General features: G+C 45.7%; 1 protein-coding gene and 1 pseudogene across 10 annotated transcripts in view; one reads left to right on the forward strand and one right to left on the reverse strand.

Moving 5' to 3' along the window:
• Nucleotides 1-26451, reverse strand: part of LOC144891325 (transcription elongation regulator 1-like) — a 573096-nt gene that overhangs the window by 93246 nt on the left and 453399 nt on the right. The gene's annotated exons all lie outside the window — the stretch shown is intronic.
• LOC137424212 (uncharacterized) overlaps nucleotides 1-26451 on the forward strand; it is a 101753-nt pseudogene that overhangs the window by 17059 nt on the left and 58243 nt on the right. Inside the window, exons 3-4 of the transcript XR_013622701.1 lie at nucleotides 1928-1990; nucleotides 7895-8035. The product of XR_013622701.1 is annotated as an uncharacterized LOC137424212 (transcript). The remainder of the gene's footprint in view (nucleotides 1-1927; nucleotides 1991-7894; nucleotides 8036-26451) is intronic.

Raw genomic sequence — 26451 nt, forward strand, 5'->3', positions numbered from 1 at the left:
AGAGTTGAGGTTTGACAGAAACTTCTCCACCTTGTCAGGAGAGAAGGATACAGAGTCCAAGAGCAGCTGCGTATACTGGGTAAGGTGGGTACAGAAAGCGATGGGTTTGGGACACAAGATTTTGAGGCAAACACAGAGTTAAGGCATTCGGCTTTTTCACGTGCGGTGTAAACTGTGTAGCCATTTGAGGTAAGGGAGGGGATGGAGGGGGAACAAACACCAGAAACAGATTTGACCAGACACCACCAGGATTTGGAGGAGGGAGACAGGTTTGAGAGTTCAGTCTTGAGAGTGGAGAGATATTGTTTCCTGGCTCTCCTGAGGGTAGCCACACACTTGTTCTAAGCTTTGTGGAAGGAACTGAGATTGCGTTCAGTTGAATTTGCCTTCCATAAGGCGAAGGCGAGTTGTTTCAAGACAACTGCCTCACCACAAGATTCAGTGTACCATTCAGTGTACCATGCATATATGTCTTACCATTGTAGAACAATAGCACTTTTTACGTTCAGACATTTCATTTTAGGTAAGCATAAGTATTGGAATAAATGACTGGCAGGTGTTTCTTGTTGCATTGATTGTTCACACATCGAGCTGTGAATGTCAAGTCTTGGTTTTAGCCTTTGGCCTTGCTTTGGGCGTCTGCCATTGGAATCAGTAGGCGTAAAACAACATGAAGACCGCAGAACTGTCTATAAAAGAAAAGAAAGCAATTTGGAAGCTGAAAGAAAAGCATAATTCAATTAGAACCAGAGCACAAAAATTGGGCATAGTAAATACAACAATTTGGAATATCTTGAAAAAGAAAGAAACCACTGGTGTACATAGCAATATACAATGGCCAGGTCGGCCAAGGAAAACGACTGCAGTTGGCAGAAAAATCATCAGAGCTGTGAAGAATTACCTGAAAACAATGGTCAGTGACATTGCCAACAATATCCATGGTGCAGGGGAGGAAGGGTATGACAACTGAAGACGAGATGGGATAAAACTGTGCATGAGAGAGAGCAAATTTCTTTGGAAGAATTCCCAGGATGAGTTGATGGCAGAGACAGTAGAGATGGGAGACCAGTTCAGATGTTTGATGGCTGCTTGAAGACCATGCCAGTCGGCCTGAGTGAAATGCCAGACTCGTCGACGCTGAGGTGGCTCTCTGAGAACGACCAGAAAGATGTCCACTTTAACAAGCAAATGATAAGATGAACCGATTGGAGCAGAAGAAGAACAAGATATCTTGAACAAGATATTGATAGAAGTCTGTCTGTCTGTGAACAAGATATCTCAAAAAGTTGTGGACGGATTCGGACGAAATTTGGCGCAATTGTGTATAGACACAATTTGACAAGTATTGTGTATAGACACAAGTGTATGTGACAAGGACGAAATGATTAGATTTTGGTGAATATCCGGATTCGGATCCGGCTAGTGGAATTTTTAAAGTGATTCTTCACCATTGCGAGATAAACCAATAAACCAATTGGGAGATAAATTCAAAGTAATTTACCCAACTAGGTTTTGAATTTTGAATCAGGTAAAGTTTTGAATCGGGTAAGGTACATTTGTACAAAGGTTGAAGGTACAGCAGGCATTTGCAGGGGAATTAGTCACAACCAAGTCTAGAAGAGATTATGTACTGTTAACTGAGATCCAGGTCGGGAAATTGACACATTGTCAGTCCCAATGAGTCGCAGAAGTCCTTTGCTGAGATGCCGTGGCTGGTGCGAGAGGTACCCACACCCAGCCAGCTGGCATGATGACGATTGAAATCGCAACAAATGTGGCAGAGAGGTTGTTTTTTTTAAACCATGTTTCAAGTAAGTATTTACCAGAGATTGAAAAGCAAACACTTCTTGAACATGTATTGTGATAACGAATTTGCTTAGAAATTATGTCCCTTAAATTGGGTTTGAGTGCGATGTTTTATTTTCAGATTTTATTGTGGCTGTGAAGGTGGAATCCGAGTTTTTGGATCAGTCTTCCGCACTCGCCAAAGGTTTGAATGACACCAATCTTCATGTTATTGTTCTACTTGGTAATTCTCTGCTATAAAATGTTTGTTAGTCCCTTATCTGGAGGGGACTAAAGGTTTGCTCTCTATCTGGCTGTCTGTCCGTCCATCTGTCTGTCCCAGCTGTGGTTTGCTGGTCTTTTTTTTTTCTTTTTTTCAAAACCCTTAACATATTCAACTGAAACTTGCTACATGGCTTTAATATGATAAGTTGCCGAATAAGTCTGAGTTTTGGGGTGTTTTCGCCAATTTTCCATGGTGGTATGCCCTTTTTGCTTTGACCAATAACATTCATTGGGCCCGGTTGGGGACATGTATTGCAAAGCAATTCTTGTTTGTTTTGCTAACTGAGGTTTCTCGTCGATCTTTACCAAATGAGAGACGGACTGTTGTAACTTCTTTATGAGAGACTGACTGTTGGGCGAGGTATTGGTTCGGCGAGATGTTCATGCGAATTATTCTTGTGATTTGATGTGGAATTAGTTGCTTATCATATAGTACACCCTTGTTTTTCACGTGTTTATGATTAAACTGATATATGTGGGAAAATTACACGCCCAGACCAGAAATCGAAACCAGGAATCGAATTTTCCCACTCATATCAATATAATTATTTTGAATCCTGTTCATTAATCTAATTGTTTCACTTCGCCCTCAGTGATGTTTATAATAATGGACATGGATTTGTCCCCCCCCCCCCACCCCCCCCCCTCCCCACCCCCATTGGAGGAAGACCCTCTCGTGATCACGCCGTTGGTGCTCCTATGGTTGGCAGTGAGTGCCCCTGAAGCATTGACGGAAAGAGAGTGGCAATCGTATGTGTGGGAAAATTGCATGTGAAAAAGCTGAATGCCTCAACTCTGTGTTTGCCTCAAAATATTGTGTCCCAAATCCATCGCTATCTGTAACCACCTTTCCCAGTTTTTATGCCTCTCTGTTCTCTTCATCCTCTCTTTTGGTCAAGGTCATCTGCCATCAGCTTGGAAATCAGCCAACATTACCACTTTACACAAAAAGGTGCAAAAACAGATCCTTGCAACTACAGACCAATCAGCCTGCTCCCAATTATCAGCAAAGTCATGGAATCCATCATTGCTTCGGATATCAAATCCTTCCTCTTCTCCAGTGGCTTGATCTCTGATCATCAATTTGGATTCAGACCAGGTCACTCTACTCTGGACATGCTGCTTCTGCTGTCTCAACAATGGATGGAGGTCCTCAATGCCAAACAGGAAATTAGAGCTGTCTCCCTTGACATATCACGTGCCTTCGATACAGTCTGGCACCCCGCTCTGCTCACCAAACTCTCCTCCTATGGTATCCATAGAAATCTCCATGCATGGCTTTTGGACTTCCTCTCTGGTCGTAGTCAACATGTGGCCCTGAATGGAATTCTCTCATCTCCTCTTCCTGGCCAGGCTGGAGTTCCTCAAGACAGTGTTCTGGGCCCTGTGATCTTTCTGGTCTTCAATAATGATCTCTCCGACTCTCTGGAAAATCCTCTCTATCTCTTTGCTGATCACTCCACTCTCTGCCGCTCCATACCTCATCCCTCAGACCGGCAGTCTGCAGCCTCCTCACTCTTTGCAGACCTGGACAAAATCAAAGACTGGTCAAACAAGTGGAACATGTCTTTCAATCCTGACAAATCTCACACTCTTACTATGTCTCTCAGAAAAGACCGTCTGGACAACCCTCCCATCTACTTTCTCAACAATCCTCTCCAAGAAGTTCTGTCACTCAAGCTCTTGGGTCTCACAATCTGCCATGATCTTTCCTTGGAAAACCACATTTCCAAGCTGGCCTCCAATGCCAGTCGCCGACTGGGCATCCTCCGTCATGCGAAGTCCTTGCTTGGCACACCTGAGCTGCTCACCACATACAAGGCTTTCATCCGCAGCTCAATGGAATACTGCTCTCACCTCTGGGCTGGTGCTCCTGCCTCACACCGAGCTCGGCTTCACGCTGTTGAAACCAAAGCTTTCAGAATCATTGGAATCTCCCGTGATGAAGCTAACTCTGAGGGCCTTTCACTCACCCCCCGCAGGCAGGTTGGTGGTCTTTCAGTCTTCTACCGACTCCTCACTGGCCTAGCCCCCCCAGCCCTGTCTGTGCTCTGTCCCCCAAATACTCCTACAGGTCACACAATATCTGCCAGCAACCCTCTTCTGGTGAAACTGCCAAAATCAAGACTCTGCTCACCTTCACTCTTTCATGCCTTTTTTCTCCCGTTTCTGGAACAAACTCCCTCACTCACTTCAATCCCACTCCACCCTCCAGGTCTTTAAAACAGCTGTTCACCACCATCTCTTATCTTCCCCCATCCAAAACCTTGATCTTTTCTACCCCCCGTTAATTTACCCCAGATCCACTTTTCTGAAATACCGACTTCTTTCCTGTATGTCCTAGCTGTGTCCATGTGTTTTTTTGTTTTTTTGTTTGTTTTTGCTCCATGTGTTTTTTAACTCCATCTTCACCTCCTCCCCCCAAGCCCTCTCCCTCCCACAGATCTCTCAATGTTCCTGCTCTCAAATGTTGTACTTGTGTGCGTCCCCCTCTCCCCATACGGTCTCCCGCTCCCTTCATTTTGTCTTATGTGTCCGTTTTTTGTTTTTTTGGCAATGTTATCTCTTACACGTGCCTCGATCTTGTATACAAATAGAAAAGAAAAAAAAAGTCAGTCAGAATAGAGAATGGCCAGGCCGCTAAGATGTGGCGGAAGGTTTGATGGTGAGATATACAGGGAGTAATTCCCAATCAAAGGTGCTGTACTTGCACTCACTTTGGAGAAGACTGCAGCACCATTTTGTGCAGCATTAAAATTCTGAATAAATGGGAAGTCACAAGATCCTTTCTGAAAAGGACACATCAATGTGGATGGAAGACACATGATATTCAGCGACGATAAAGTGAATGCTTTACCGAGGATGCTAAGCTGTGTTGGGTCATCCAATAGACAGTGATGTTTGACATGTATGAGGAGATTGAAATGGCACAAAAATCCATACCAAGGATAGATTATCTGGTGTCAGCACTGGTAAATACCCACGGAAATGAGTGAGGTAAACTCAAATATAGCTGGATGACACGTTCTCCAAAAGTAGCAATAGCACATGTAATAGGTATGTAATAAATATTCCTGTTGATTTCTCCATTCAGTGGCAGGTGGTAGAACAATACTCACCTTTGTCCCTGTTTTCACAAGAAAACGAAGTACTCCAGTACGATATATGAGTAAGAGAGGGTGACTGGCGTATCGCGCAAGTGAACTCGTCACCTTTAGTTGTGGGCGTCGTTATTTCTCTGCAGACGGTATGAGCACGGTGCGAGCACGGTGCTCTCCACTGATGAGCATTAGCACCGAAGATCACGTGGTACCAACACCAATCTGGAGTGTTCACAGAAGGGGAAGACAAATGGTGGTGTGAGGTACAGCATTTCTCTCTGTCCCTAGAAGCAGTACACGATGATTGGCACAACTGGTATTTCGTAGCATGGAGCTCTTGGATGAACTTCTTCAGGTCCACTGTTTCAGATTGCAGTTGTGTGATGTGCTGTGCTGGAGCCAAGGTCTGTCCATGAGATGCTCAGCCAGAGCCGCAGCAGTGGGTAGTGCCAGCCTTACTTTTCCTGCAAGTATGATGTGGATGTGTTGGTAAACTTTGCAAGAACAACTCATGAAAGAGTGACTGATCGGAGGTAGCAGGGCGGTCACCCAGAAGCTGCTGCATGTGATGGAGTAGTTGTGGGTCTTCGTTCTCCAGAATCCTCATCTGTAAGAAGTTGAAAACGGCAGTGCTCAAAGGGAGTCGTATGCTTTGAGTATGGTCTTCAAACTTGTGTGTGGGGTTTTGTTGGAGGTTGCAGTAAATACATCACTTTATTATTATTTTTTTTTTTTTTTTTGTATACAAGATCGAGGCTCGTGAAAGAGCTAACATTAATCACACAAAAAGACAAACCGACACACAAAACACAAAAAACAAGGGGAGCGGCAGACAAGATGGGGAGAGAGGGGGAAGGACACAAAAGAGAGGGGGAAGAGGGGGAAGGACACAAACACAACATTTGAGAGCAGGGACATCGGGAGGACTTGGGGGGAGGTGGGAGAGGATTAAAACATATGAACACTGCAAGGACTCTGGGGTGAATTACCGGGGGTAGAAAAGATCAAGGTTTTCAATGGGGGAAGATAAGAGATGGTGGTGAACAGCTGTTTTAAAGACCTGGAGGGAGGAGTGGGATTGAAGGGAGTGGGGGAGTTTGTTCCAGAGGCGGGAGAAAAGGGGAATGAAAGAGTGAAGGTGAGCAGAGAGCCTAGACTTTGGCAGTTTAACCATAAGAGGGTTGCAGGCAGATCTTGTGCGACCTGAAGGAATATTGGGGGGACAGAGCACAGAGAGAGCTGGGGGAGCAAGGCCGGAGAGGAGTCGGTAGAAGACAGAAAGACCACCAACCTGCCTGCGGTGAGTGAGTGAAAGGCCCTCGGCGTTGACTACATCGCAGGAGATTCCATTGATTCTGAAAGCTTTGGCCTCAACAGCGTGATGCCGAGCAAGGTGTGAGGCAGGAGCACCAGCCCAGAGGGGGGAACAGTATTCCATTGAGCTGCGGATGAAAGCCTTGTATGTGGTGAGGAGCTCAGGTGTGCCAAGGAAGGACTTCGCACGACGGAGGATGCCCAGTCGGCGACTGGCTTTGGAGGCCAGCTTGGAAATGTGGTTTTCCCAAGAACGATCATGGCAGATAGTGAGACCCAAAAGCTTGAGCGACAGAACTTCTTGGAGAGGATTGTTGAGAAAGTAGATGGGAGGGTTGTCCAGTCGGTCCTTTCGGAGAGACATCATGACTTTGTTGCATCTCCTGTGACAAGGAGCCAACAATGTATTTGAATCATGTCAACTTGGTAGTAATGTTTCGGTGTCTGATTGAGCTTCGACTTGTGTAAACCACAGCTGCAAATCTTTCATCCAGAATTGCGGCAGCTCAAAGGAAACCGTTTCCACCAATGAAGCTGGTTGAGTGTCCATGAAGGACATGACTTGCTGTTTGTTCCCAGCGACCCATTGTGTGCTTGCAACTCCATGCCTGTCGCTTTTTATGCCCGTCGTCATGGTCATCAATTTAGCGTGGAAGAAAATACATCTGAGACGTTGAGATTCAGAGTCGAATCTTTATTAAACCACAACGGTAAAATTTCTACAAAAGGTCCTTGCTGGGAAATTCCGCACTGGAAAATACCCCGATAAACCAAAGCTAAAGCATATTCACTTTTTGAGAAAACCAAAGGCAAAATGATGCTGCACCAATCAATGCTTTTTGAAAGCACATAACGCTTTCTTAATGTGTTTGTGCACAAGTTCTCCACCTGGTGTCTCTTCTGCAGGAGGTTTTACATGATACACCCTCACCATATTCGCCTATATTGTTTAAAATCACTGCCTCGACTGTGCATATATTACCTACAGCGTACCCCAGCCAGATCCCTCATTCAAGAGTAATTATATCTCACTGGAACACGCAATCCATACTATTCTTCGCACAATTTTGCTGTGGAATTTTGCCCCTCCCCTCACCCACCCACCCCCCACCTTTCCACATCACAATATAGTGATAACTGGAGGTAAGAAATGTATGTGTATGAGAGGAATTGAGTATAACGAAAATATAAAGGCTGAGTTTCCAGACTACCCTGCCTTTTCAGATTCACGACTGTTTTTTTGCCATTAACCCCCTCCTTTGTTGACCTCTTTGGTTAAGTGTGAAAATGAGTTTGTCTGTTGGAGACCCAGTGCGTTTCTCCCCACTACTTAGAATGATTGTTTTGGTTTCAATTTACTTGTTTATCCCTCCCTTTATTGTGATTAACTGCTGTCACGTGATTTGCAGGTGAAGCTCAAGTAGTGATGTCAGAAACTTTCCAAAACCTTATTCAGACTTCCCAGGATGCTTTGAGCAATGATCATATAAAGCAGGAACCGTGTGATTCTCCACCCATGGAGCCAAGCAAAGCTGCTCAGCTGCTCGAAGGTAAGCCGGACTCTCAATATATCACATCACATTGTGTTTACTTGTTTAATTCATTCTTTCACGATGAAAGAATTTTGTTTCAAACCTTGCAGAATGACATGTCTATTTAAATAGTTTTCACTCAAATGGCTTGTTTATGTGAATGAGACAGAGATACCTGTTACATTTAAACTTCAAGTTGCACCTAAAGTACACATATTAAAGATCGTTGCATCACCTCGAACACCACCAGTTGCAGCACCTCCACATCTGAGATCATTTGTAGGGTCGTAAGTGAAAATGCACACCATTTATTCAACAATGTTCCTTATTCTCTGTGATCTTGCGGCGGCTGCTATCATTGCTATCTCCGTAACCAAAGGTCTTTGAGCAGGTTATCTCAGTTATGGATGGATTTGGATAAAATTTGGACAGGTTGGGTGTGTGTCAAGAACAAATTGATTAGATATTCGTGAATATTCGGATTGCGATCTGAGAATTTTTTCATTGATTCTTCATGATGGAGATATAGGGCCAAAGGCGATTATACATGTACAGCACGGTATTTCAAGAAGTTATGGAAATGGCTATGACAAAAGTTGTTGCATGTGTTGGGGTAGGTGACAATAACAAGCCAATTCGATTTCGGTTAAGGTCCGGATGCAGATCCGGCCTATCAGTGGGATACAAAACGTCAACCATTCAGCCTGGCACGGGTATGCGCTCTACCGAGTGCCGTTCTTGTTCAGTTTGAGGAGTGCATCCAACCGTTAAAGTTTCTGATGAGATCGATATCTAATGTCACCATCTCTCCTATTGATGACTATTTCTATTCATGATTACTGTTTTAACCTCAGTGTTTCGACATCAAACTGTTCTTACCATTCCACAGACAATCTGGTACTAATGATAATTATTCTGCACATTGACAGAAAGACAGTGGTTTTTATCTCACAGCTTTTTTAATGCAACGTCAAGGCTCGTGGAAGAGCGAGAACACTGAACGGATCAGGACACAACAGAACAAAAAGAAAAGAAGAGTAGAGTCAGGGGGGAAATACCAAGTAGGATAAAATACAGCAGGATTGCAGGATAAAATAGAGGGAGATGAGAACAAAAAAGGTAGGTGAGGAGAAAATAGGGGTCGGGGAAGATGCACAGCACAGGGTGGTCAATATAGATAGATACAGAAGCAGATTCTCAGGAACTAAAAAATAGAAAATTTGGAAGAAGGTGGCCTGGGGTTGGGGGGGTCAATGGTGGTAAAAAAAAATCATGTTTTGGATGGTGGTGTGGACAAAAAACTCAATCTTCTCCAGGTTCTAATAGTCCTGCAGCGTAGTCTGATATTTCAGATCAATTGTTCAAATTTGCATAAAAGCACCAAAATCGGCACACATGTAGAATAATGTATTCCGAACAATTCTAGATATGGAGCCACCCGAGATTGTGCCTTGGACAGCTACGGCGGCCATTTTCCAAAATGGCCGCCATTCTACTTTAGCGAAATGGGCTATATACTCTTATTTTCTTATTGTATTGGTGGTAGATATAAGGAACGTGTAAAATTCAGTAAACTGACCATGAAAAAGGCGTATTCAAATATTATGAGACAGTATTTTCGATAAAAAAGCCATTATTTGATTTGTAAATGGCTGCTTTCCTGAAACTTTTCGCTGAAAAGTACCCATTATTGGAGAACATGAGTCAAATGATATTCATCACATTCAATGGGTTTGGAGTCAACAAAAATTGCATTATAGATTACATACTTTACTCTATTTTTAAAAGGGAACTGATAATCGTGATAATGACAAACTCAGAAAATGTAGTCAAATTATTGCACACTTACTTTTTTTTTTTTTTTTTTTTTTTTTTTTTTGTATACAAGATCGAGGCTCGTGAAAGAGCGAACATTAATCACACAGAAAGACAAACAGACACATAAAACAAATAACATCGGGAGCGGTAGACAAGATGGGGAGAGAGGGGGAAGGACACAAACACAACATTTCAGAGCAGGGACCGAGAGACATGGAGACATCGAGAGATCTGTGGGAGGGAGAGGGCTTTGGGGGGGAGGCATGTGAAGGGGGGGAGGCATGTGCAGGGGGGGGGGGGGTGGGAGAGGTATAAACATATGGATACTGCCAGGATTTCCAGGAAAGAAGTTGGAATTTCAAACAAGGTGGATCTGGGGTGAATTAGTGGGGGTAGAAAAGATCAAGGTTATGGATGGGGGAAGATAAGAGATGGTGGTGAACAGCTGTTTTAAAGACCTGGAGGGAGGAGAGGGATTGAAGGGAGTGTGGGAGTTTGTTCCACAGGCGGGAGAAAAGAGGAATGAAAGAGTGAAGGTGAGCAGAGAGCCGAGATTTCGGCAGTTTAACCATCAGAGGGTTTTTTTTTTTTTTTGTATACAATATCGAGGCTCGTGAAAGAGCGAACATTAATCACACAGAAAGACAAACCGACACATAAAACATATAACATAGGGAGCGGTAGACAAGATGGGGAGAGAGGGGGAAGGACACAAACACAACATTTGAGAGCAGGGACCGAGAGACATGGAGACATCGAGAGATCTGAGAGAGGGCGAGGGCTTTGGGGGGGGGGGGCGTGGGAAGGGGGCAGTGGGAGAGGTATAAAACATATGGACACTGCCAGGACTTCCAGGAAAGAAGTTGGAATTTCAAACAAGGTGGATCTGGGGTGAATTAGCGGGGGTAGAAAAGATCAAGGTTTTGGATGGGGGAAGATAAGAGATGGTGGTGAACAGCTGTTTTAAAGACCTGGAGGGAGGAGTGGGATTGAAGGGAGTGAGGGAGTTTGTTCCAGAGGCGGGAGAAAAGAGGAATGAAAGAGTGAAGGTGAGCGGAGAGCCGAGATTTCGGCAGTTTAACCATCAGAGGGTTGCTGGCAGATCTTGTGCGACCTGTAGGAATATTTGGGGGACAGAGCACAGAGAGAGCTGGTGGTGCAAGGCCGGAGAGGAGTCGGTAGAAGACAGAAAGACCACCTACCTGCCTGCGGTGAGTGAGTGAAAGGCCCTCAGAGATAGCTTCATCGCGGGAGATTCCAATAATTCTGAAAGCTTTGGTTTCAACAGCGTGAAGCCGAGCTAGGTGTGAGGCAGGAGCACCGGCCCATAGTGGAGAACAGTATTCCATTGAGCTGCGGATGAAAGCCTTGTATGTGGTGAGGAGCTCAGGTGTGCCGAGGAAGGACTTCGCACGACGGAGGATGCCCAGTCGGCGACTGGCTTTGGAGGCCAGCTTGGAAATGTGGTTTTCCCAAGAAAGATCATGGCAGATAGTGAGACCCAAAATCTTGAGCGACAGAACTTCTTGGAGAGGATTGTTGAGAAAGTAGATGGGAGGGTTGTCCAGTCGATCTTTTCGGAGAGACATAGTAAGAGTGTGAGATTTGTCAGGATTGAAAGACATGTTCCACTTGTTTGACCAGTCTGTGATTTTGTCCAGGTCTTAGAGAGTGAGGAGGCAGCAGACTGCCGATCTGAGGGAAGAGGTATGGAGCGGCAGAGAGTGGAGTCATCAGCAAAGAGATAGAGAGGATTTTCGAGAGAGTCAGAGAGATCATTGATGAAGACCAGAAAAAGCACGGGGCCCAGAACACTGCCTTGGGGAACTCCAGCCTGAACAGGAAGAGGAGATGAGAGAAACCCATTCAGGGCCACACGTTGACGACGACTAGAGAGGAAGTCCGCCAGCCATGCGTGGAGATTTCCATGGATACCAAAGGAGGAGAGTTTGGTGAGCAGAGCGGGGTGCCAGACCGTGTCGAAGGCACGTGATATGTCGAGGGAGACAGCTCTAATTTCCTGTTTGGCATTGAGGACCTCCATCCATTGTTGAGACAGCAGAAGCAGCATGTCCAGAGTAGAGTGACCTTGTCTGAAACCAAATTGATGATCAGAGATCAAGCCATTGGAGAAGAGGAAAGATTTCATATCAGAAGCAATGATGGATTCCATGACTTTGCTGATAATTGGGAGAAGGCTGATTGGTCTGTAGTTGCTAGGATCTGTTTTTGCACCTTTTTTGTGCAAAGCGGTGATGTTGGCTGATTTCCAAGCAGATGGCAGTTGACCTTGAGCAAAAGAGAGGGTGAAGAGAACAGAGAGAGGGTGAGATAGAGCAGCAGAGCAGGATTTTAGGACCCGTGGGCTGATGCCGTCGGGTCCAGTTGCAGAATCAGAGTCGAGGGTTGACAGAAACTGTTCCACCTTGTCAGGAGGAAAGGACACGGAGTCCAGGAGCAGCAGGGTACGACTGGGTATGGTGGGTACAGAGAAGGATGGGTTTGGGACACAAGATTTAGAGGCAAACACAGAGTTGAGGCATTCAGCTTTTTCACGTGCGGAGTCAGCTGTGTAGCCGTTTGAGGTAAGGGAGGGGATGGAGGGGGAACAAACACCAGAAACGGATTTGACCAGACGCCACCAGGATTTGGAAGAGGGAGACAGATAAGAGAGTTCGGTCTTGAGAACGGAGAGATATTGTTTCCTGGCTCTTCTGAGGGTGGACACACACTTGTTTCGGGCTTTGTGAAAGGAAATGAGATTTCCTTCCGTTGGATTTGCTTTCCAGGAGACGAAGGCAAGTTGTTTCTGGGCAACAGCCTCACCACAAGATTCCGTGTACCATGGACGGGAGGAAGGGTATGACAACTGAAGACGAGATGGGATAAATCTGTGCATGAGAGAGAGCAATTTACTTTGGAAGAATTCCCAGGATGAGTTGATGTCAGAGGTGGTAGAGATGGGAGACCAGTCCAGATGATTGATGGCTGCTTGAAGACCGTGCCAGTTGGCCTGAGTGAAATGCCAGACTCGTCGACGCTGAGCAGGCTCCCTGAGGATGGTCAGAGAGATGTCCACTTTAACAAGGACATGATCAGATGATCCGATCGGAGCAGAAGAAGAGCAGCAGACATTTTCAGGGAAGTTAGTCATAACCAAGTCCAGAAGAGAAGATGTTCCGTTGACTGAGATCCGGGTCGGGAAATTGACAGATTGTGTCAGTCCCAGTGAGTCGCAGAAGTCCTTTGCTGAGGAGCCATGGCTGGTGAGAGAGGTACCCACACCCAGCCAACTGGCATGATGACAGTTGAAATCACCACATATGAGGAAGAGAGAGTTGGGATGAGTAGATAGAAGTTGGTCCATATCATCAGACAGCGAGATGTAGATGGAGTCATCACTGTTTGGTGGACGGTACAACACACATATGAACAAGAGGTGGGAGCGAAGGGGAAGCCGTAGCCAGAGGTATTCCTGGGGGTGAGGTGGAGAGAGTGCAGTGCAGGGCGAGTGAGGAAGAGAGTTTTTGATAAAGATAGCAACCCCGCCTCCAGGACGAGGCTCAGGTCTATCATACCGGAGGAGGGAGTAGCCCGGGAGAGATACTATGGAATCAGAGACATCATAAAGGAGGAAAGTTTCTGTTAAGCAGATCACGTCTGGTTTGACAGAAGCAACCTGTATGGAGAGATCAGTTAAGTTTGAACGAAGGCCCCGGATGTTTGAGGTCCATACCGTTAATGAAGAGGAAGGGGGAGCATCAGATACAGAACAGGGGGGAGGAGGGGTAGGGTAAGATGTGGAAGAGGTGGAAGAGGTAGGGAGAGCTGTTGAAGGTGTGTCAGAGATTTCAGAATAGCTCGGAGAAAGGGAAGGATGGGGCGGACAAAAGGTTTGATGGTGATTGGGTGAGCCACAATGAGGTGTTATTTGAGGAGGGGGAAGAGCGAGGCAGAAGGTTGGGGGAGATGGAGGTGAGAGTTTGAAGGGGGAAGAAGCGGGGAGGACGCTTTGAGGAGGGGGAGTGAGCGGGGGGAAATTGAGAAGCAATGAGGGTGGGGAGATTTGAAGGGGAGGGGTGAGGGGGGAGTTTGGGAGGGAAGGGACAAGGGGAGGGATTTGAAAGGGATGGGATATGGGGGAGATTTGGAGGGGAGGGGTGAGGCAGGAGTCTAGGAGGGGAGGGGCGAGGGGGCGTCTTGGCGGGGAGGGGTGAGGGAGTAGTTTAGGAGGGAGGGGGCAAGGGGGGAGATTTGAAAGGGATGGGTGATGGGGAAGATTTGGAGGGGAGGGGTGATGGGGAAGATTTGGAGGGGAGGGGTTATGGGGAAGATTTGGAGGGGAGGGGTGAGATTGGATTTTTGAAAGTGTACGATTTATGGGAAACGAACATTTATTGCAAAATGAGTTTCTTGTGACCTTCGAGTTAAAAATACGTTTAAGGACGCTGGATGGAGGATGGAGTGCAGGAGAGTTTAGGGAATGTAGAACAAAGGCACTATAGGAGATGGATATTTTTTTTGGGATGAATTGATTTGGTGAGCAAGTCGAAAGCAGCCTTTTAAAGAAGAAGAAGAAAAAGGTGTTATAAAATATGACGGAATACATAACTTGAGGGGAAAGTGTAAACATTGAAGGTTAATGAGTGAAAACTATCTGGGGAAATGGGGGAGAAACACGTGGTCGAAGAACGAACGAACGAATAAGAATGAATAAACGAATGAGAACAGAGAAGGAAATGTTTTTTTTTTTTTTTTTTTTTTTTTTTTTGAGTTGAGATTTACACAAGGAAGTAGGCTATGGGTGAAAAGACTGGGAATACAGAGAACGAAAGTTATTGGATCACAAACGACGGACCACTGAGAGAAAAACAAAGCCTCAAGGTTGTACAGTGCACACTGTACAAGGCCTTGCTCGCGACACGGCAAACAGACGATCAATTTATGAAAGATAAACACCGAGAAACAACCAAAGTTGCACACAATAACTTCACACACCGAAAGATAAATACAGTTTCGACAAAATACAATTGTGAACAGACTTAACTTCGAAAAACGTGGAGACCGTGTGGAGCTTCGAAAATCCCTGCCGCCGTCTCCAAGATCTCGCGAGATCTCCGCGAGATCTCCGCGAGATCTGAGGGAAGGTTGCTGGCAGATCTTGTGCGACCTGTAGGAATATTTGGGGGACAGAGCACAGAGAGAGCTGGGGGAGCAAGGCCGGAGAGGAGTCGGTAGAAGACAGAAAGGCCACCTACCTGCCTGCGGTGAGTGAGTGAAAGGCCCTCAGAGATAGCTTCATCGCGGGAGATTCCAATGATTTTGAAAGCTTTGGATTCAACAGCGTGAAGCCGAGCCAGGTGTGAGGCAGGAGCACCAGCCCATAGGGGAGAACAGTATTCCATTGAGCTGCGGATGAAAGTCTTGTATGTGGTGAGGAGCTCAGGTGTGCCGAGGAAGGACTTCGCACGACGGAGGATGCCCAGTCGGCGACTGGCTTTGGAGGCCAGCTTGGAAATGTGGTTTTCCCAAGAAAGATCATGGCAGATAGTGAGACCCAAAAGCTTGAGTGACAGAACTTCTTGGAGAGGATTGTTGAGAAAGTAGATGGGAGGGTTGTCCAGTCGATCTTTTCGGAGAGACATAGTAAGAGAGTGAGATTTGTCAGGATTGAAAGACATGTTCCACTTGTTTGACCAGTCTGTGATTTTGTCCAGGTCTTCAGAGAGTGAGGAGGCTGCAGACTGCCGATCTGAGGGAAGAGGTATGGAGCGGCAGAGAGTGGAGTCATCAGCAAAGAGATAGAGAGGATTTTCCAGAGAGTCAGAGAGATCATTGATAAAGACCAGAAAAAGCACAGGGCCCCGCACACTTCCTTGGGGAACTCCAGCCTGCACAGGAAGGGGAGATGAGAGAAATCCATTCAGGGCCACACGTTGACTACGACCAGAGAGGAAGTCCGCAAGCCATGCATGGAGATTTCCATGGATACCATAGGAGGAGAGTTTGGTGAGCAGAGCTGGGTGCCAGACCGTATCAAAGGCCCGTGATATATCAAGGGAGACAGCTCTGATTTCCTGTTTGGCATTGAGGACCTCCATCCATTGTTGAGACAGCAGAAGCAGCATGTCCAGAGTAGAGTGACCTGGTCTGAAACCAAATTGATGATCAGAGATCAAGCCATTGGAGAAGAGGAAAGATTTCATATCCGAAGCAATGATGGATTCCATGACTTTGCTGATAATTGGGAGCAGGCTGATTGGTCTGTAGTTGCAAGGATCTGTTTTTGCACCTTTTTTGTGTAAAGCGGTAATGTTAGCTGATTTCCAGGATGCTGGCAGATGACCTTGAGCAAAAGATAGGGTGAAAAGAACAGAGAGAGGGTGAGATAGAGCGGCAGAGCAGGATTTTAGGACCCGTGGGCTGATGCCGTCTGGTCCAGTTGCGGAATCAGAGTCGAGGTTTGACAAAAACTCCTCCACCTTGTCAGGAGAGAAGGACACAGAGTCCAGGAGCAGTTGGGTTCGACTGGGAAAGGTGGGAACAGAGAGAGATGGGTTTGGGACTAAGGATTTCGAGGCGAACACAGAGTTGAGGCATTCGGCTTTGTCACGTGCGATGTCAACTGTGTGGCCATTTGAGGTAAGGGAGGGGATGGAGGGGGAACAAACACCAGAAACGGATTTGACCAGACGCCACCAGGATTTGGAGGAAGGAGACAGGTTTGAGACTTTGAAGACTACTTGACTTCAAAGTCAAGAAGACTACTTGACTTTGAAGCGGCTACGGTCTGTGTCTACTGGCATTCTCCTTCACAAGCACACAGTCCAGTGCATTGCAGATTAGCCTTCTTGCATTTGCAGCGGTTTCTAAAGCCTTTTTTGCAGCCGCACGACACCAGCTCGAAGCAGCTTTTTGAAGCCTCAGGGAGTGTGGTCCAGAGCGGTTCGTAGGACCCATCCTCTGTTTCCCGCCAGCCCCAGCTTGTTGGTGATGGAAGCACGGGTTGAGGGACCAAGACCTGCCCCCAGACATAGCCAACCTGGAAGACTGATCTCTTCACATGCTGTTCCAAAGCATCGTAGGTAGGTGGGATGCGCTGGACGGAGTTCCTCTTGGCGAAGAGTTTCTTTCTGGCCTCGTTGACGTCCGTATATGGACTGGTGCGGTCATAGAGGAGCACCACAAACCTTTCAATGCAGTGCATTGTGTCATCCTGGATGTTGACTGGCGTGGTGGTCAGGGTGAGCAGGGAATCTGGCATTTCAATGGCATTTCTGACCACATCCATGGAGTGTCTGATCATTGCGACCGTGTGTGCACGCTCATGGAACAGAGGAAGCAGTGAAGTTGGCGTGATGATAGCTTGGCCTGGCTCCTGGTGGCTGGCTTGCCACCCATGATGTCTTCTGATAGACTCCGTCTGTGGTCACATCTTGAACTTCGAGCGCACTTCTCAGGTTCTCCAACCACCCATACTCTTTCTCCTTATGCTCTGCAAAGCTGTCCCGTTTCAGAGAAGTCACGGAGGTGACCGGTACTGTTGAGCCCTTGACAGTGGAAGCAACGGGTGTTACCTCAGTGTAGTACTTAGGTAGATGGTCAACAGTCCTTGATACAGCAGGCCCGCCAGTGATGACAATCCCACGCTCCACTCCTCCATCTGCACACATTGGGTGTTGCAAGATAGAGATCCCTGTTCCATGGAACGAATCCTTTGCTGTTGTGGAACTAGGATTGTGGTCGATGTTGTCCACAGCTGCGGTCGTGAACACACTACCACGCAGGGTTGGCGGGCAGACCACTTGTTCTGTTTGGAACATCTGACACGCCCGGTTTCCCATCTCTGCAGAAACGCGCAGGACACGGTCGTATGAGATGCTGAGACCCAGGCTGAAGAGCTTGTCCACTAGTCCCCTCTTGCGAGTCTCAGCGTGCAGCATCAGGCCAATGTACATTGGCAGAGGAGTTTCTTGAGATGTGGCATGTCTGACAGCTGGATGTTCTTGTGTCTTTGTACCAACAGGAGAGGTGCTTCTTTTCTGCTTCTGCCGATGCTTGACACCGTTGAATTTCAGGAGCTGTGCAATGGACAAAGCTGCCTGTGTTGAAGGAGGATCAATTTGATTCTTGATGTTGGGTCCATGCAGCACCATATTTACCAGTGCAAGTAGCACAGGTGGCACAGCCTCCTGCTGGCAGCCTTCCTTGAATGATCCAGTGAATGAGTTGGCTTCCTCAAACATGTATCGACGAACTATCTGTGCAGCTCGAGCGAGGTGAACTACTTCACTGTCACAGTGCTGCTCGCAGGCTTTGCCAAGTGCCTCGCCAATGTCCTCATCAAAAGCCAACAGGACATCTCGTCCTTTGCTCTGTGCCCGTAGGCCTGGGAGCTGGGCTAGTAGGCGTTCTTTCAGCCTTGTCGTATTCACTCTCGTGTCCAAGGGAACTCCAAGATGCTCCATTCTGGTCGCGTACAGGTTTGCTAGGTCGGCAAGTCTGAATACAGGAGATGTGTCCTCTTCCAGGTGAGTATCTTCAATGTAAAGGGCAAGTTCTGCCAGCACAATTCCGGAGACCACACTTTCATGGCCAGTTTTGTCTTCAGCATTGACAGAGGCCTTTGCGTGATTGTAGAGAGACATTAAACACTTGGAATGATACTTGGCATCAAGAGCCCGCATATCACCCATGCTGAGCCGTGCCAGCAGTTCGTGGTCTCCAATTTGTGTTGCACACTGCCGCACACACTGATCAATCTTGAAGGTGGTGGCTTCATGTAAGTCCACACCAGACAGTCTGCAGAAGAAGCATGCGGGTTGACTAGAGGTACTTGATTCTGCACTGCGTGACCTGGTGCGCTTTCCTGGCACGGCATTGCCTTCACCAGATGAGCTGCCTCCTGCTGGCCTCTTCTGTGCTCTTTTCAACTTTGTAGTATTAAAACGAAGCATGCATCGTTTATGATAGACAGCTTTGTGGGCAACCAATGCGGCCTCGATGCCCTCGCCTTCATCAAGTCTAGCAAACTGCAGCGTTCTGGGTAGTAAGCCCAGCTCTCCAAACTGCATCAGATTCCCGGCCAGTGTCTTGTACCCACTCCCTGTGTTTGGGCGTTTTGAATTTGCTGGGCAAACAAGGGACTCTGCTGTATCCTCCTGGCATATGGCACACAGTTCCCAGTTTGTGTTGGACGGGCCAACAGACGCACGGTCCATGCAAGAATGCGCTAGCTGGATCTTCTTTGACATGGTCATGATTATCACTCAATATTCTGCAAAGACACAAAACACCTTGTTACCACACTAATACTACTACTACTACACCACTATTACCAATTACAACACCACTTCCACCACTACCACCACCACAACAAAATACTTCTGAACCTGTCACCGATGCTGTGTGCGAAAATGGATTTTCCCATAAAAATGACCATTTTTCCCCCCAATACAATGGTTGGAACTATATTAAATCAACACAAATGACATGTGTATTGTTTTTATTTGTAATTGCACATCACATGGAGTATTTATCACCTCTAAGAAACCTGCAAAGCAAATAACAATGACAGATATCCCATGTTGTTAAAGTAGAATGGCGGCCATTTTTCAAAATGGCCGCCAAAGCTGACCAAGGCACAATCTCGAGTGGCTCCATATCCAGAATTGTTCAGAATACATTAGTCAACATGTGTACCAGTTTTGGTGCTTTTATGAAAAGTTGAACAATTGGTTCGCTATGCTGCATTACTATAAGCATAGCAGCAGAGGATCTTTATTACAGACTTGGCATTTAATGTGGCATTTTTTTTTTTCCTTGACTTGGGTTTACTTTCTGAACTCGGTATATCAATCTGGTGAGTTTCTTTTACGCTTCGGTGATTTCTTTGTTAAAAGAACCATGTCACTGATTGTCTGTCCCAGCAAGAAGTCAATAACAGGATTATATCACAGGTGGCGTGACAAAATGTACGGACAGGTACATTTGACGATTGGCTTCACAATCGGGTATATAAGGGTTGTTGCGTTCTGTATTAGTGGAAAACAACTGCTGCACGTCTACAAAAGTTATTGCCGCTTCCCCTGGAGATGGTCCGTCAACTCGACAATGCTGTTTGTCATGTAGTGGTGGCTTTATGAAATTCCGGCATGAAACAGCGTGCTATTGCTCGGCAGTATGGCATCACTCAAGGTCAGGTGTCAAAGATCCTGAAACGAAATGCTCAGAGGGGTGTCCCTACTCCAATACCGAGGTCAGGACGTCCCCGCAGATCCACAAGGATGGATGATCGCCAGCTGCACCGGTTAGTCCGCAATGGCCGTACCAAGTTAGCGAATCGGCTTTGGGCTGAGTGGCAGCAACTGACAAATGTGCCTGTATCCAGAAGGCTAGTCAACCAACGACTGGTTCAAGCAGGCTATCGTGCCAGGCGTCCCCTGAGAAAGCCACGTCTGACCAGACAACACCGCCAGCGTCGATTGCAGTGGGCCAGAGAGCACCGTCAATGGCAGCCAGGACACTGGAATCACATGATCTTCAGTGACAAGTCTAGGTTTCTGGTCTATATTCAATATGGCTGCGTCCGAGTGCGCAGACAAGTGCATGAATCCTACAACGAAGATTGTATAGTGCCAATAGTCCATGCTGGAGGTGGTGGGGTGACCGTTTCGGCTGCTTTTCATGCAGGGGGCAAAACTGACCTGGTTGTTCTGAATGGAAACCTGAACCAGTTCAAGCACAGCGCCATTCTGAAAGAAACATTGCTTCCATTTGTTCGTGCAGCCTATCGAGGAAACTTTGTCTTCCAAGATGACAATGCATGGCCTCATCATGCTCGCATGATACAACACTTTCTTGCTGACCGTGGTGTAGATCATATGGACTGGCCTGCCATGTCCCCGGATATGAATCCGATAGAGAACTTGTGGGCGGAATTAATGCGTCAAATCGACAACTTGGACCAGCAGCCTGCCTCTGTGCGTGAATTGCAGCAGGCTATTGTAACTGCATGGCAAGCGATTCCTGTCCAAACCTTGGCAAATTTCGTGAACAGCATGCCTCAATGTGTACGTGCTCTCCTGAATGCTCGTGGGGGTTACACGAAGTACTGAACTGTAATTTTACTGTCCGTAATCCCAGTCGTAATTTAACTTTTGTTTTTGTTAAAAAAATTTTTTGGCTAATGTGCAAAATAAAGATACTTCTGGAAAACGCACAGAGGTTTAACACAGTACTGTACTGTCCGTGAATTGAGTTCCATATCAGTTTACATCACTTTCAAGGATCAATTTACTTGCTTTGAAATGTCAAATGTGGTTTTTGTTTCTTTTAAAGGTCACATTAACAAAATCTAGAATAATTTCAATATAATTCCAATGAACTTTTGGTTCTAAGTCATCTTGAAAAGTAAGTTCACCCCCACAAAAAATATATTCCATATTAAATGCAAAGTCTGAACATACGCACAGAGAGGGATACACAGTGTATCGGGCACCACGAATCTCTGATTCTAAGTTCTAGCCGAATTGTTTTTATTTCCATTCGTTAACCGAGGGTGGGAGGGAAGAAATGCAAAGGTCACTAATGACATCACTCAAAGTCATACAACATCTGTTGGTAGAGTCATAGAACCCGAGATAAAAATCAGGTCGGGCAGGTTTTGACAAAATAATTAATGTATCTGCTCTGGGCAGCCCTGGGCAAAGGAGAGATTGCACAATAAAACCGACCCATAGCGTGCTGAGAGAGTCAAGCCAAAGATATATGAGGTATTCATACATTGTCCTCATGTAGATGTGGTCGGAGATGAAACTATGGAAGTTGTAAACAAGATAATGGTTGAGCCTTTTCAGCTTAACGAAGTTCAGGGGAGCTGATGCAATGGCACGTTGTCCGTGCCATTGATGCAATGGCACAATGGCACGTTGTCTGTCCGTCGGTCAGTCGGTCAGTCCGTAAACACTTGAAACTTCTTCTCTGAAACCGCGGATGGGATTGTGACCAAATTTGGCAGAAATTATATTTGTTGAGTTGTGACTAAAGTTTGTTCACGGCAATTTAAAAAATCGGGGCCTAAGGGGGTCTTCCGGGGGTCAAAGTGGATCCAGGTTTGACCCCCCAAAATAGTAATTTGCTCTTTCCTCTGAAACTACACACACGATTTCGATGAAACTTCACCACATTCTTCAACACCCTTGATGTACCAAAGTTTGTTCATGGTATGAAAAAATATCTGCCCCTTTAGGGGTCCACAGGGGCCCCCAAAAATCGGTGTTTGCTTTCTTCTCAGAAACTACACAAGGAATTCTGATGAAACTTCACCACAACCTTCATCACCCGTGATGTACCAAAGTTTGTTCATGATATGAAAAAATATCTGCCCCTTTATGGGTCTACAGGGGGGTTGCCCCCCAAAATAGGTATTTGCTTTTTTCTCAGAACCTACACACACAATTTTGGTGAAACGTCACCACAACCGTCATCACCCGTGATGTACCAATGTTTGTTCAAGGCATTGGAAACATTGGGGTCTGAGGAGGTACACGGGGTGGCGGGAGGGCGGATGTTGTCCCCCAAAATAGGTATTTTTTTGTTTGTTTGTTTTAAGCCTTATGATTATTTTAGTACGATTCTACATGCTGCCCTGTCTTCTAACAACCATTGAAATTGGTTTAAAATACCTTTAGTCAGTGCAGTATACTGTTTATTCTACCAGGTGAGCGCCAGGGGTATTGCCCCTATGTTTTCAGACGCCTAGCGCCAGAAATTTCAATTGTGATTTTTAAAACCCGTAGGTGTACTTAAACTTCCAATGGAACTTATTGTATGTTTCATAAGAAAACAATATTATTAAAGTATATTTGTACAGGTTTAACACGCAAATGTAACAAGATAAATGAATACTTTGTTTCGAATAGGATTCTTTTAAATCACGGTCCGCAAGATAGATTTAGTATGTAATTAATATACGATGTCACGTATGCAAAATTATTTTTATTTATCAAAGTTATAACTTTAATGCCTTACTGCACAGACATTAAGAGAAAAACCCCACTTCCACACTGGAAGATCTGAGATGGTGATGAACAGCTGTCTTGAAGATCAGGATGGAATAATGAGATTGAAAAGAATGTGGAAGTTGATTCCACAGGTGGGAAAAAGAGGACGAATGAGGAAAGGTGAGCAGTGATTCTGTTGAGCAGGTGAGCAGTTTCACCAGAAAGTGGTTAATGGTGGACCATGTGCATCCTGCAGAAGCCTGGGAGGGTATAAAGCACAGAAAGCGCGAAGGAGAGAAGACCATAAAGACGGCCATAGAACAGGATTTCTCAACCTTTTTGCCTCCGTGGTCCCCCAGTGCCCATTAAAATATTCCAGGGACCCCTAGGGCTAGTCCTAGATAATATACCCATCCCCCGTTTTTTGCTACAATGATGACAAAAGTGCTTGCTTTCAAAAAAATCTTTATTAAGCGAAAACGAGGTTGCTGTTGCTTGTACTACTATGCTGCTTCATAGCTACTAGTCATCCAACAAACAAAACTTAACTTTATAAACCTACCAGCTTTTGTTAATTTCAATTTGCAAGTACACCCGCACACTACAGGAGCGGCAGGAAGGGTCATTCATCTTTGGGGTATATAGATTGCAGTCAATATATGGTGGGGTCTCAAGAACATTGGGTATGTGTTCATTTACCAAGTTTCTTGTGGAAAGATCGCCAAGTGGTTTAAGCATTCGAGCAAGCACTCCATTCAAAACCGTTAAGGAACGGCCATGAATTGGCAAGCGCAAGCTAACTGCTTGGTAAATGAGCACACCCCGGGCTTCCTCCCTATCAGTTTTGTGTTGAACAGCAGGAGCGAGTTTCAAAAGTTTGCCACAAAAAACGCTGTGTTCGTGCCAGGAAGGGCCATGTAATTAACCCAACCCTTGTGGGATATATAGAGCACAGTAGATCTTTGCTCAGTTCTGCAAGTAAAACTTACCTCACGGATGTTGGGATTCCTCCAAATTTCTTCCTTTAGGGTTATGATAGTACACCCGCTCACTAAGGGAGCGGCAAGAAGGGTCATTCCTCTTTGGGGTATATAGATTACAGTCGATCTATGGTCGGGTCTCAAGAACATTGGGAGTGTGTTCATTTACCATGTTTCTTGTGGAGAGATCACCAAGTGGTTTAAGCATTCGAGTGAGCACTCCATTCAAAACCGTTAAGGAACGGCTGGCTTGGCAAGCGCTAGCTAGCCTCTTGGTAAATGAGCACAACCCGGGCTTCATCCCTTTCAGTTTCATGTTAAACAGCAGGATCGAGTTTTAAAAGTTCTCTCCAAAAAACGCCACAGTAGCACCAGAAAGGACCATGTTATTAGCCCAACATTAGTGGGGTATAAAGTACCATAGATTTTTGCTGAGTTCTGCAAGTAAACCTTACTTCACGGATGTTGGGATTCTTCCAAAATTCTTCATTTAGTGTTATGAAGAGCATTAGCGACTGTTTAAAAAGCTAATCATACGTGTTTGTGGTTTATAATATTTTTACTTCCTGTAGCAGCCATTGCTGCCACAAAAACGCCATTATAACTATCAGCTATTTATACACGTTATCACTGCAGGAAAAACGCTTTGGGGAAGTGAGACATTATTAGTATTCATATTGTTGTAACTAGGGCATGCCCGTACTATATATATATCTAAAATTATATCCCCCCCCTCTATTTACATGAAATGGTTTGGTCCATTCGCAAAGCCAAAGCGAACGGCGAACGGCTAAATCGCCATAACTCGGTAACTACTTCTCCGATTAATATGAAACCTTGAAAAGGCACATCCTCAGGTCCCCAGCAATATATCTGGCAAGTTTCAATTAGATCGGACCCGTGGTTGTCGAGAAACAGCGGTCACAGACAAACACACAGACAAACACACAGACAAACACACAGACACACACACAGAGATTACTGGAATTATAGATAGACTAGGGCATGCCCGTACTATATATATATCTAAAATTATATCCCCCCCCCCCCCTCTATTTACATGAAATGGTTTGGTCCATTCGCAAAGCCAAAGCGAACGGCTTGCGAGTACGGTGACTATCCCCCCCCTCTATTTACATGAAATGGTTTGGTCCATTCGCAAAGCCAAAGCGAACGGCGAACGGCTAAATCGCCATAGCCGTACCCGTACGCTCTCACATCACGCATCTCACATCACGCATCATGTTTTTAATTGAATTACTATCCGTAATGGCGCACGCTCTCACAGGAGCTCCGGAAGGTCACATATCGCAGTTACGATGAATCGCAAATTAGTTTTAATTCGTTTTAAAACATAGTTTAGCGCCAACATAGTTTGCCAACGTGAAATAAATGAATACGCTCTCAAATGTGCCGTCCGAGGCAGAGTCTGTTCGCCACGTTCGGCACACGTGATAGCTCGCTGCTCTCTGATTGGTTGAATCGTTTTTTGGACATAGCTCGGTAACTACTTGTCCGATTAATATTTAGTTTTAAAACATAGTTTAGCGCCAACATAGTTTGCCAACGTGAAATAAATGAATACGCTCTCAAATGTGCCGTCCGAGGCAGAGTCTGTTCGCCACGTTCGGCACACGTGATAGCTCGCTGCTCTCTGATTGGTTGAATCGTTTTTTGGACATAGCTCGCTAACTACTTGTCCGATTAATATGAAACCTTGAAAAGGCACATCCTCGGGTCCCCAGCAATATACCTGGCAAGTTTCAAGTATATCGGACCCGTGGTTGTCGAGAAACAGCGGTCACAGACAAACACACAAACACACAAACACACAGACACACAGAGATTAGTGGAATTATAGATAGATAACATTAATAATATGTGATTATCATTAATTTTGTTATTAAAAGCGTCTTTGAAGAAACGCCACGATAAAGCTAATTTAACATTGATATACACCTCAACATGCAACCCCATTGACGGCAATGGCGGGGAAAACCTGCTCGGGGGAGAAAAAACCCCTTGGGGAAGGGGGCAAATGAATGCGCTACAACCTTCATTGTGTAACCCTTAGTCATCCTGTCAAGTTTGGTTGAGATTGGATAAGTAACGACGGAATGTATTGGGGTCAAAAATTCATCAGACAGACAGACAGACAGACACCAAATGATGTATTTTAGTATGATTGAGAGTGCAGTTGGCATGCTTGTTAAACATGATACACATACATTTGCACATCAGAACAATAGAAAAGGTAGGACTGCAGATACCGAAGCTCACCTGGATGAGGAGCAACAGTCACTCAACGTCTCCACAGACACCCTCAGACCCTGATATTTTTAATGCCGTGAACAAACTTTGGTACATCATTGGCTATGAAGGTTGTGATTAAGTTTCATCAGAATTGTGTGTGTAGTTTCGGAGAAAAGAGCAAATACCTAATTTGGTGGGGGTAGGAGGAGGGGTCAAACTCCCTCCCACCCCTCCACCTTCCGTTATCCTCCCTTAATGAGTGCAGGCTTTGTTGAAGTCAATACACCTTCGTTCGGCACCAGATATGAAGCCAATGGCCAAGATTCATCAAAATTGTGTGTGTTGTTTCAGAGAAGAGAGCAAATACCTATCTTTGGGG

The sequence above is a fragment of the Myxine glutinosa genome, chromosome 3 (genome assembly GCF_964187855.1).
Source record: "Myxine glutinosa chromosome 3, kmMyxGlut1.1, whole genome shotgun sequence".
Classification (NCBI taxonomy): domain Eukaryota; kingdom Metazoa; phylum Chordata; class Myxini; order Myxiniformes; family Myxinidae; genus Myxine; species Myxine glutinosa.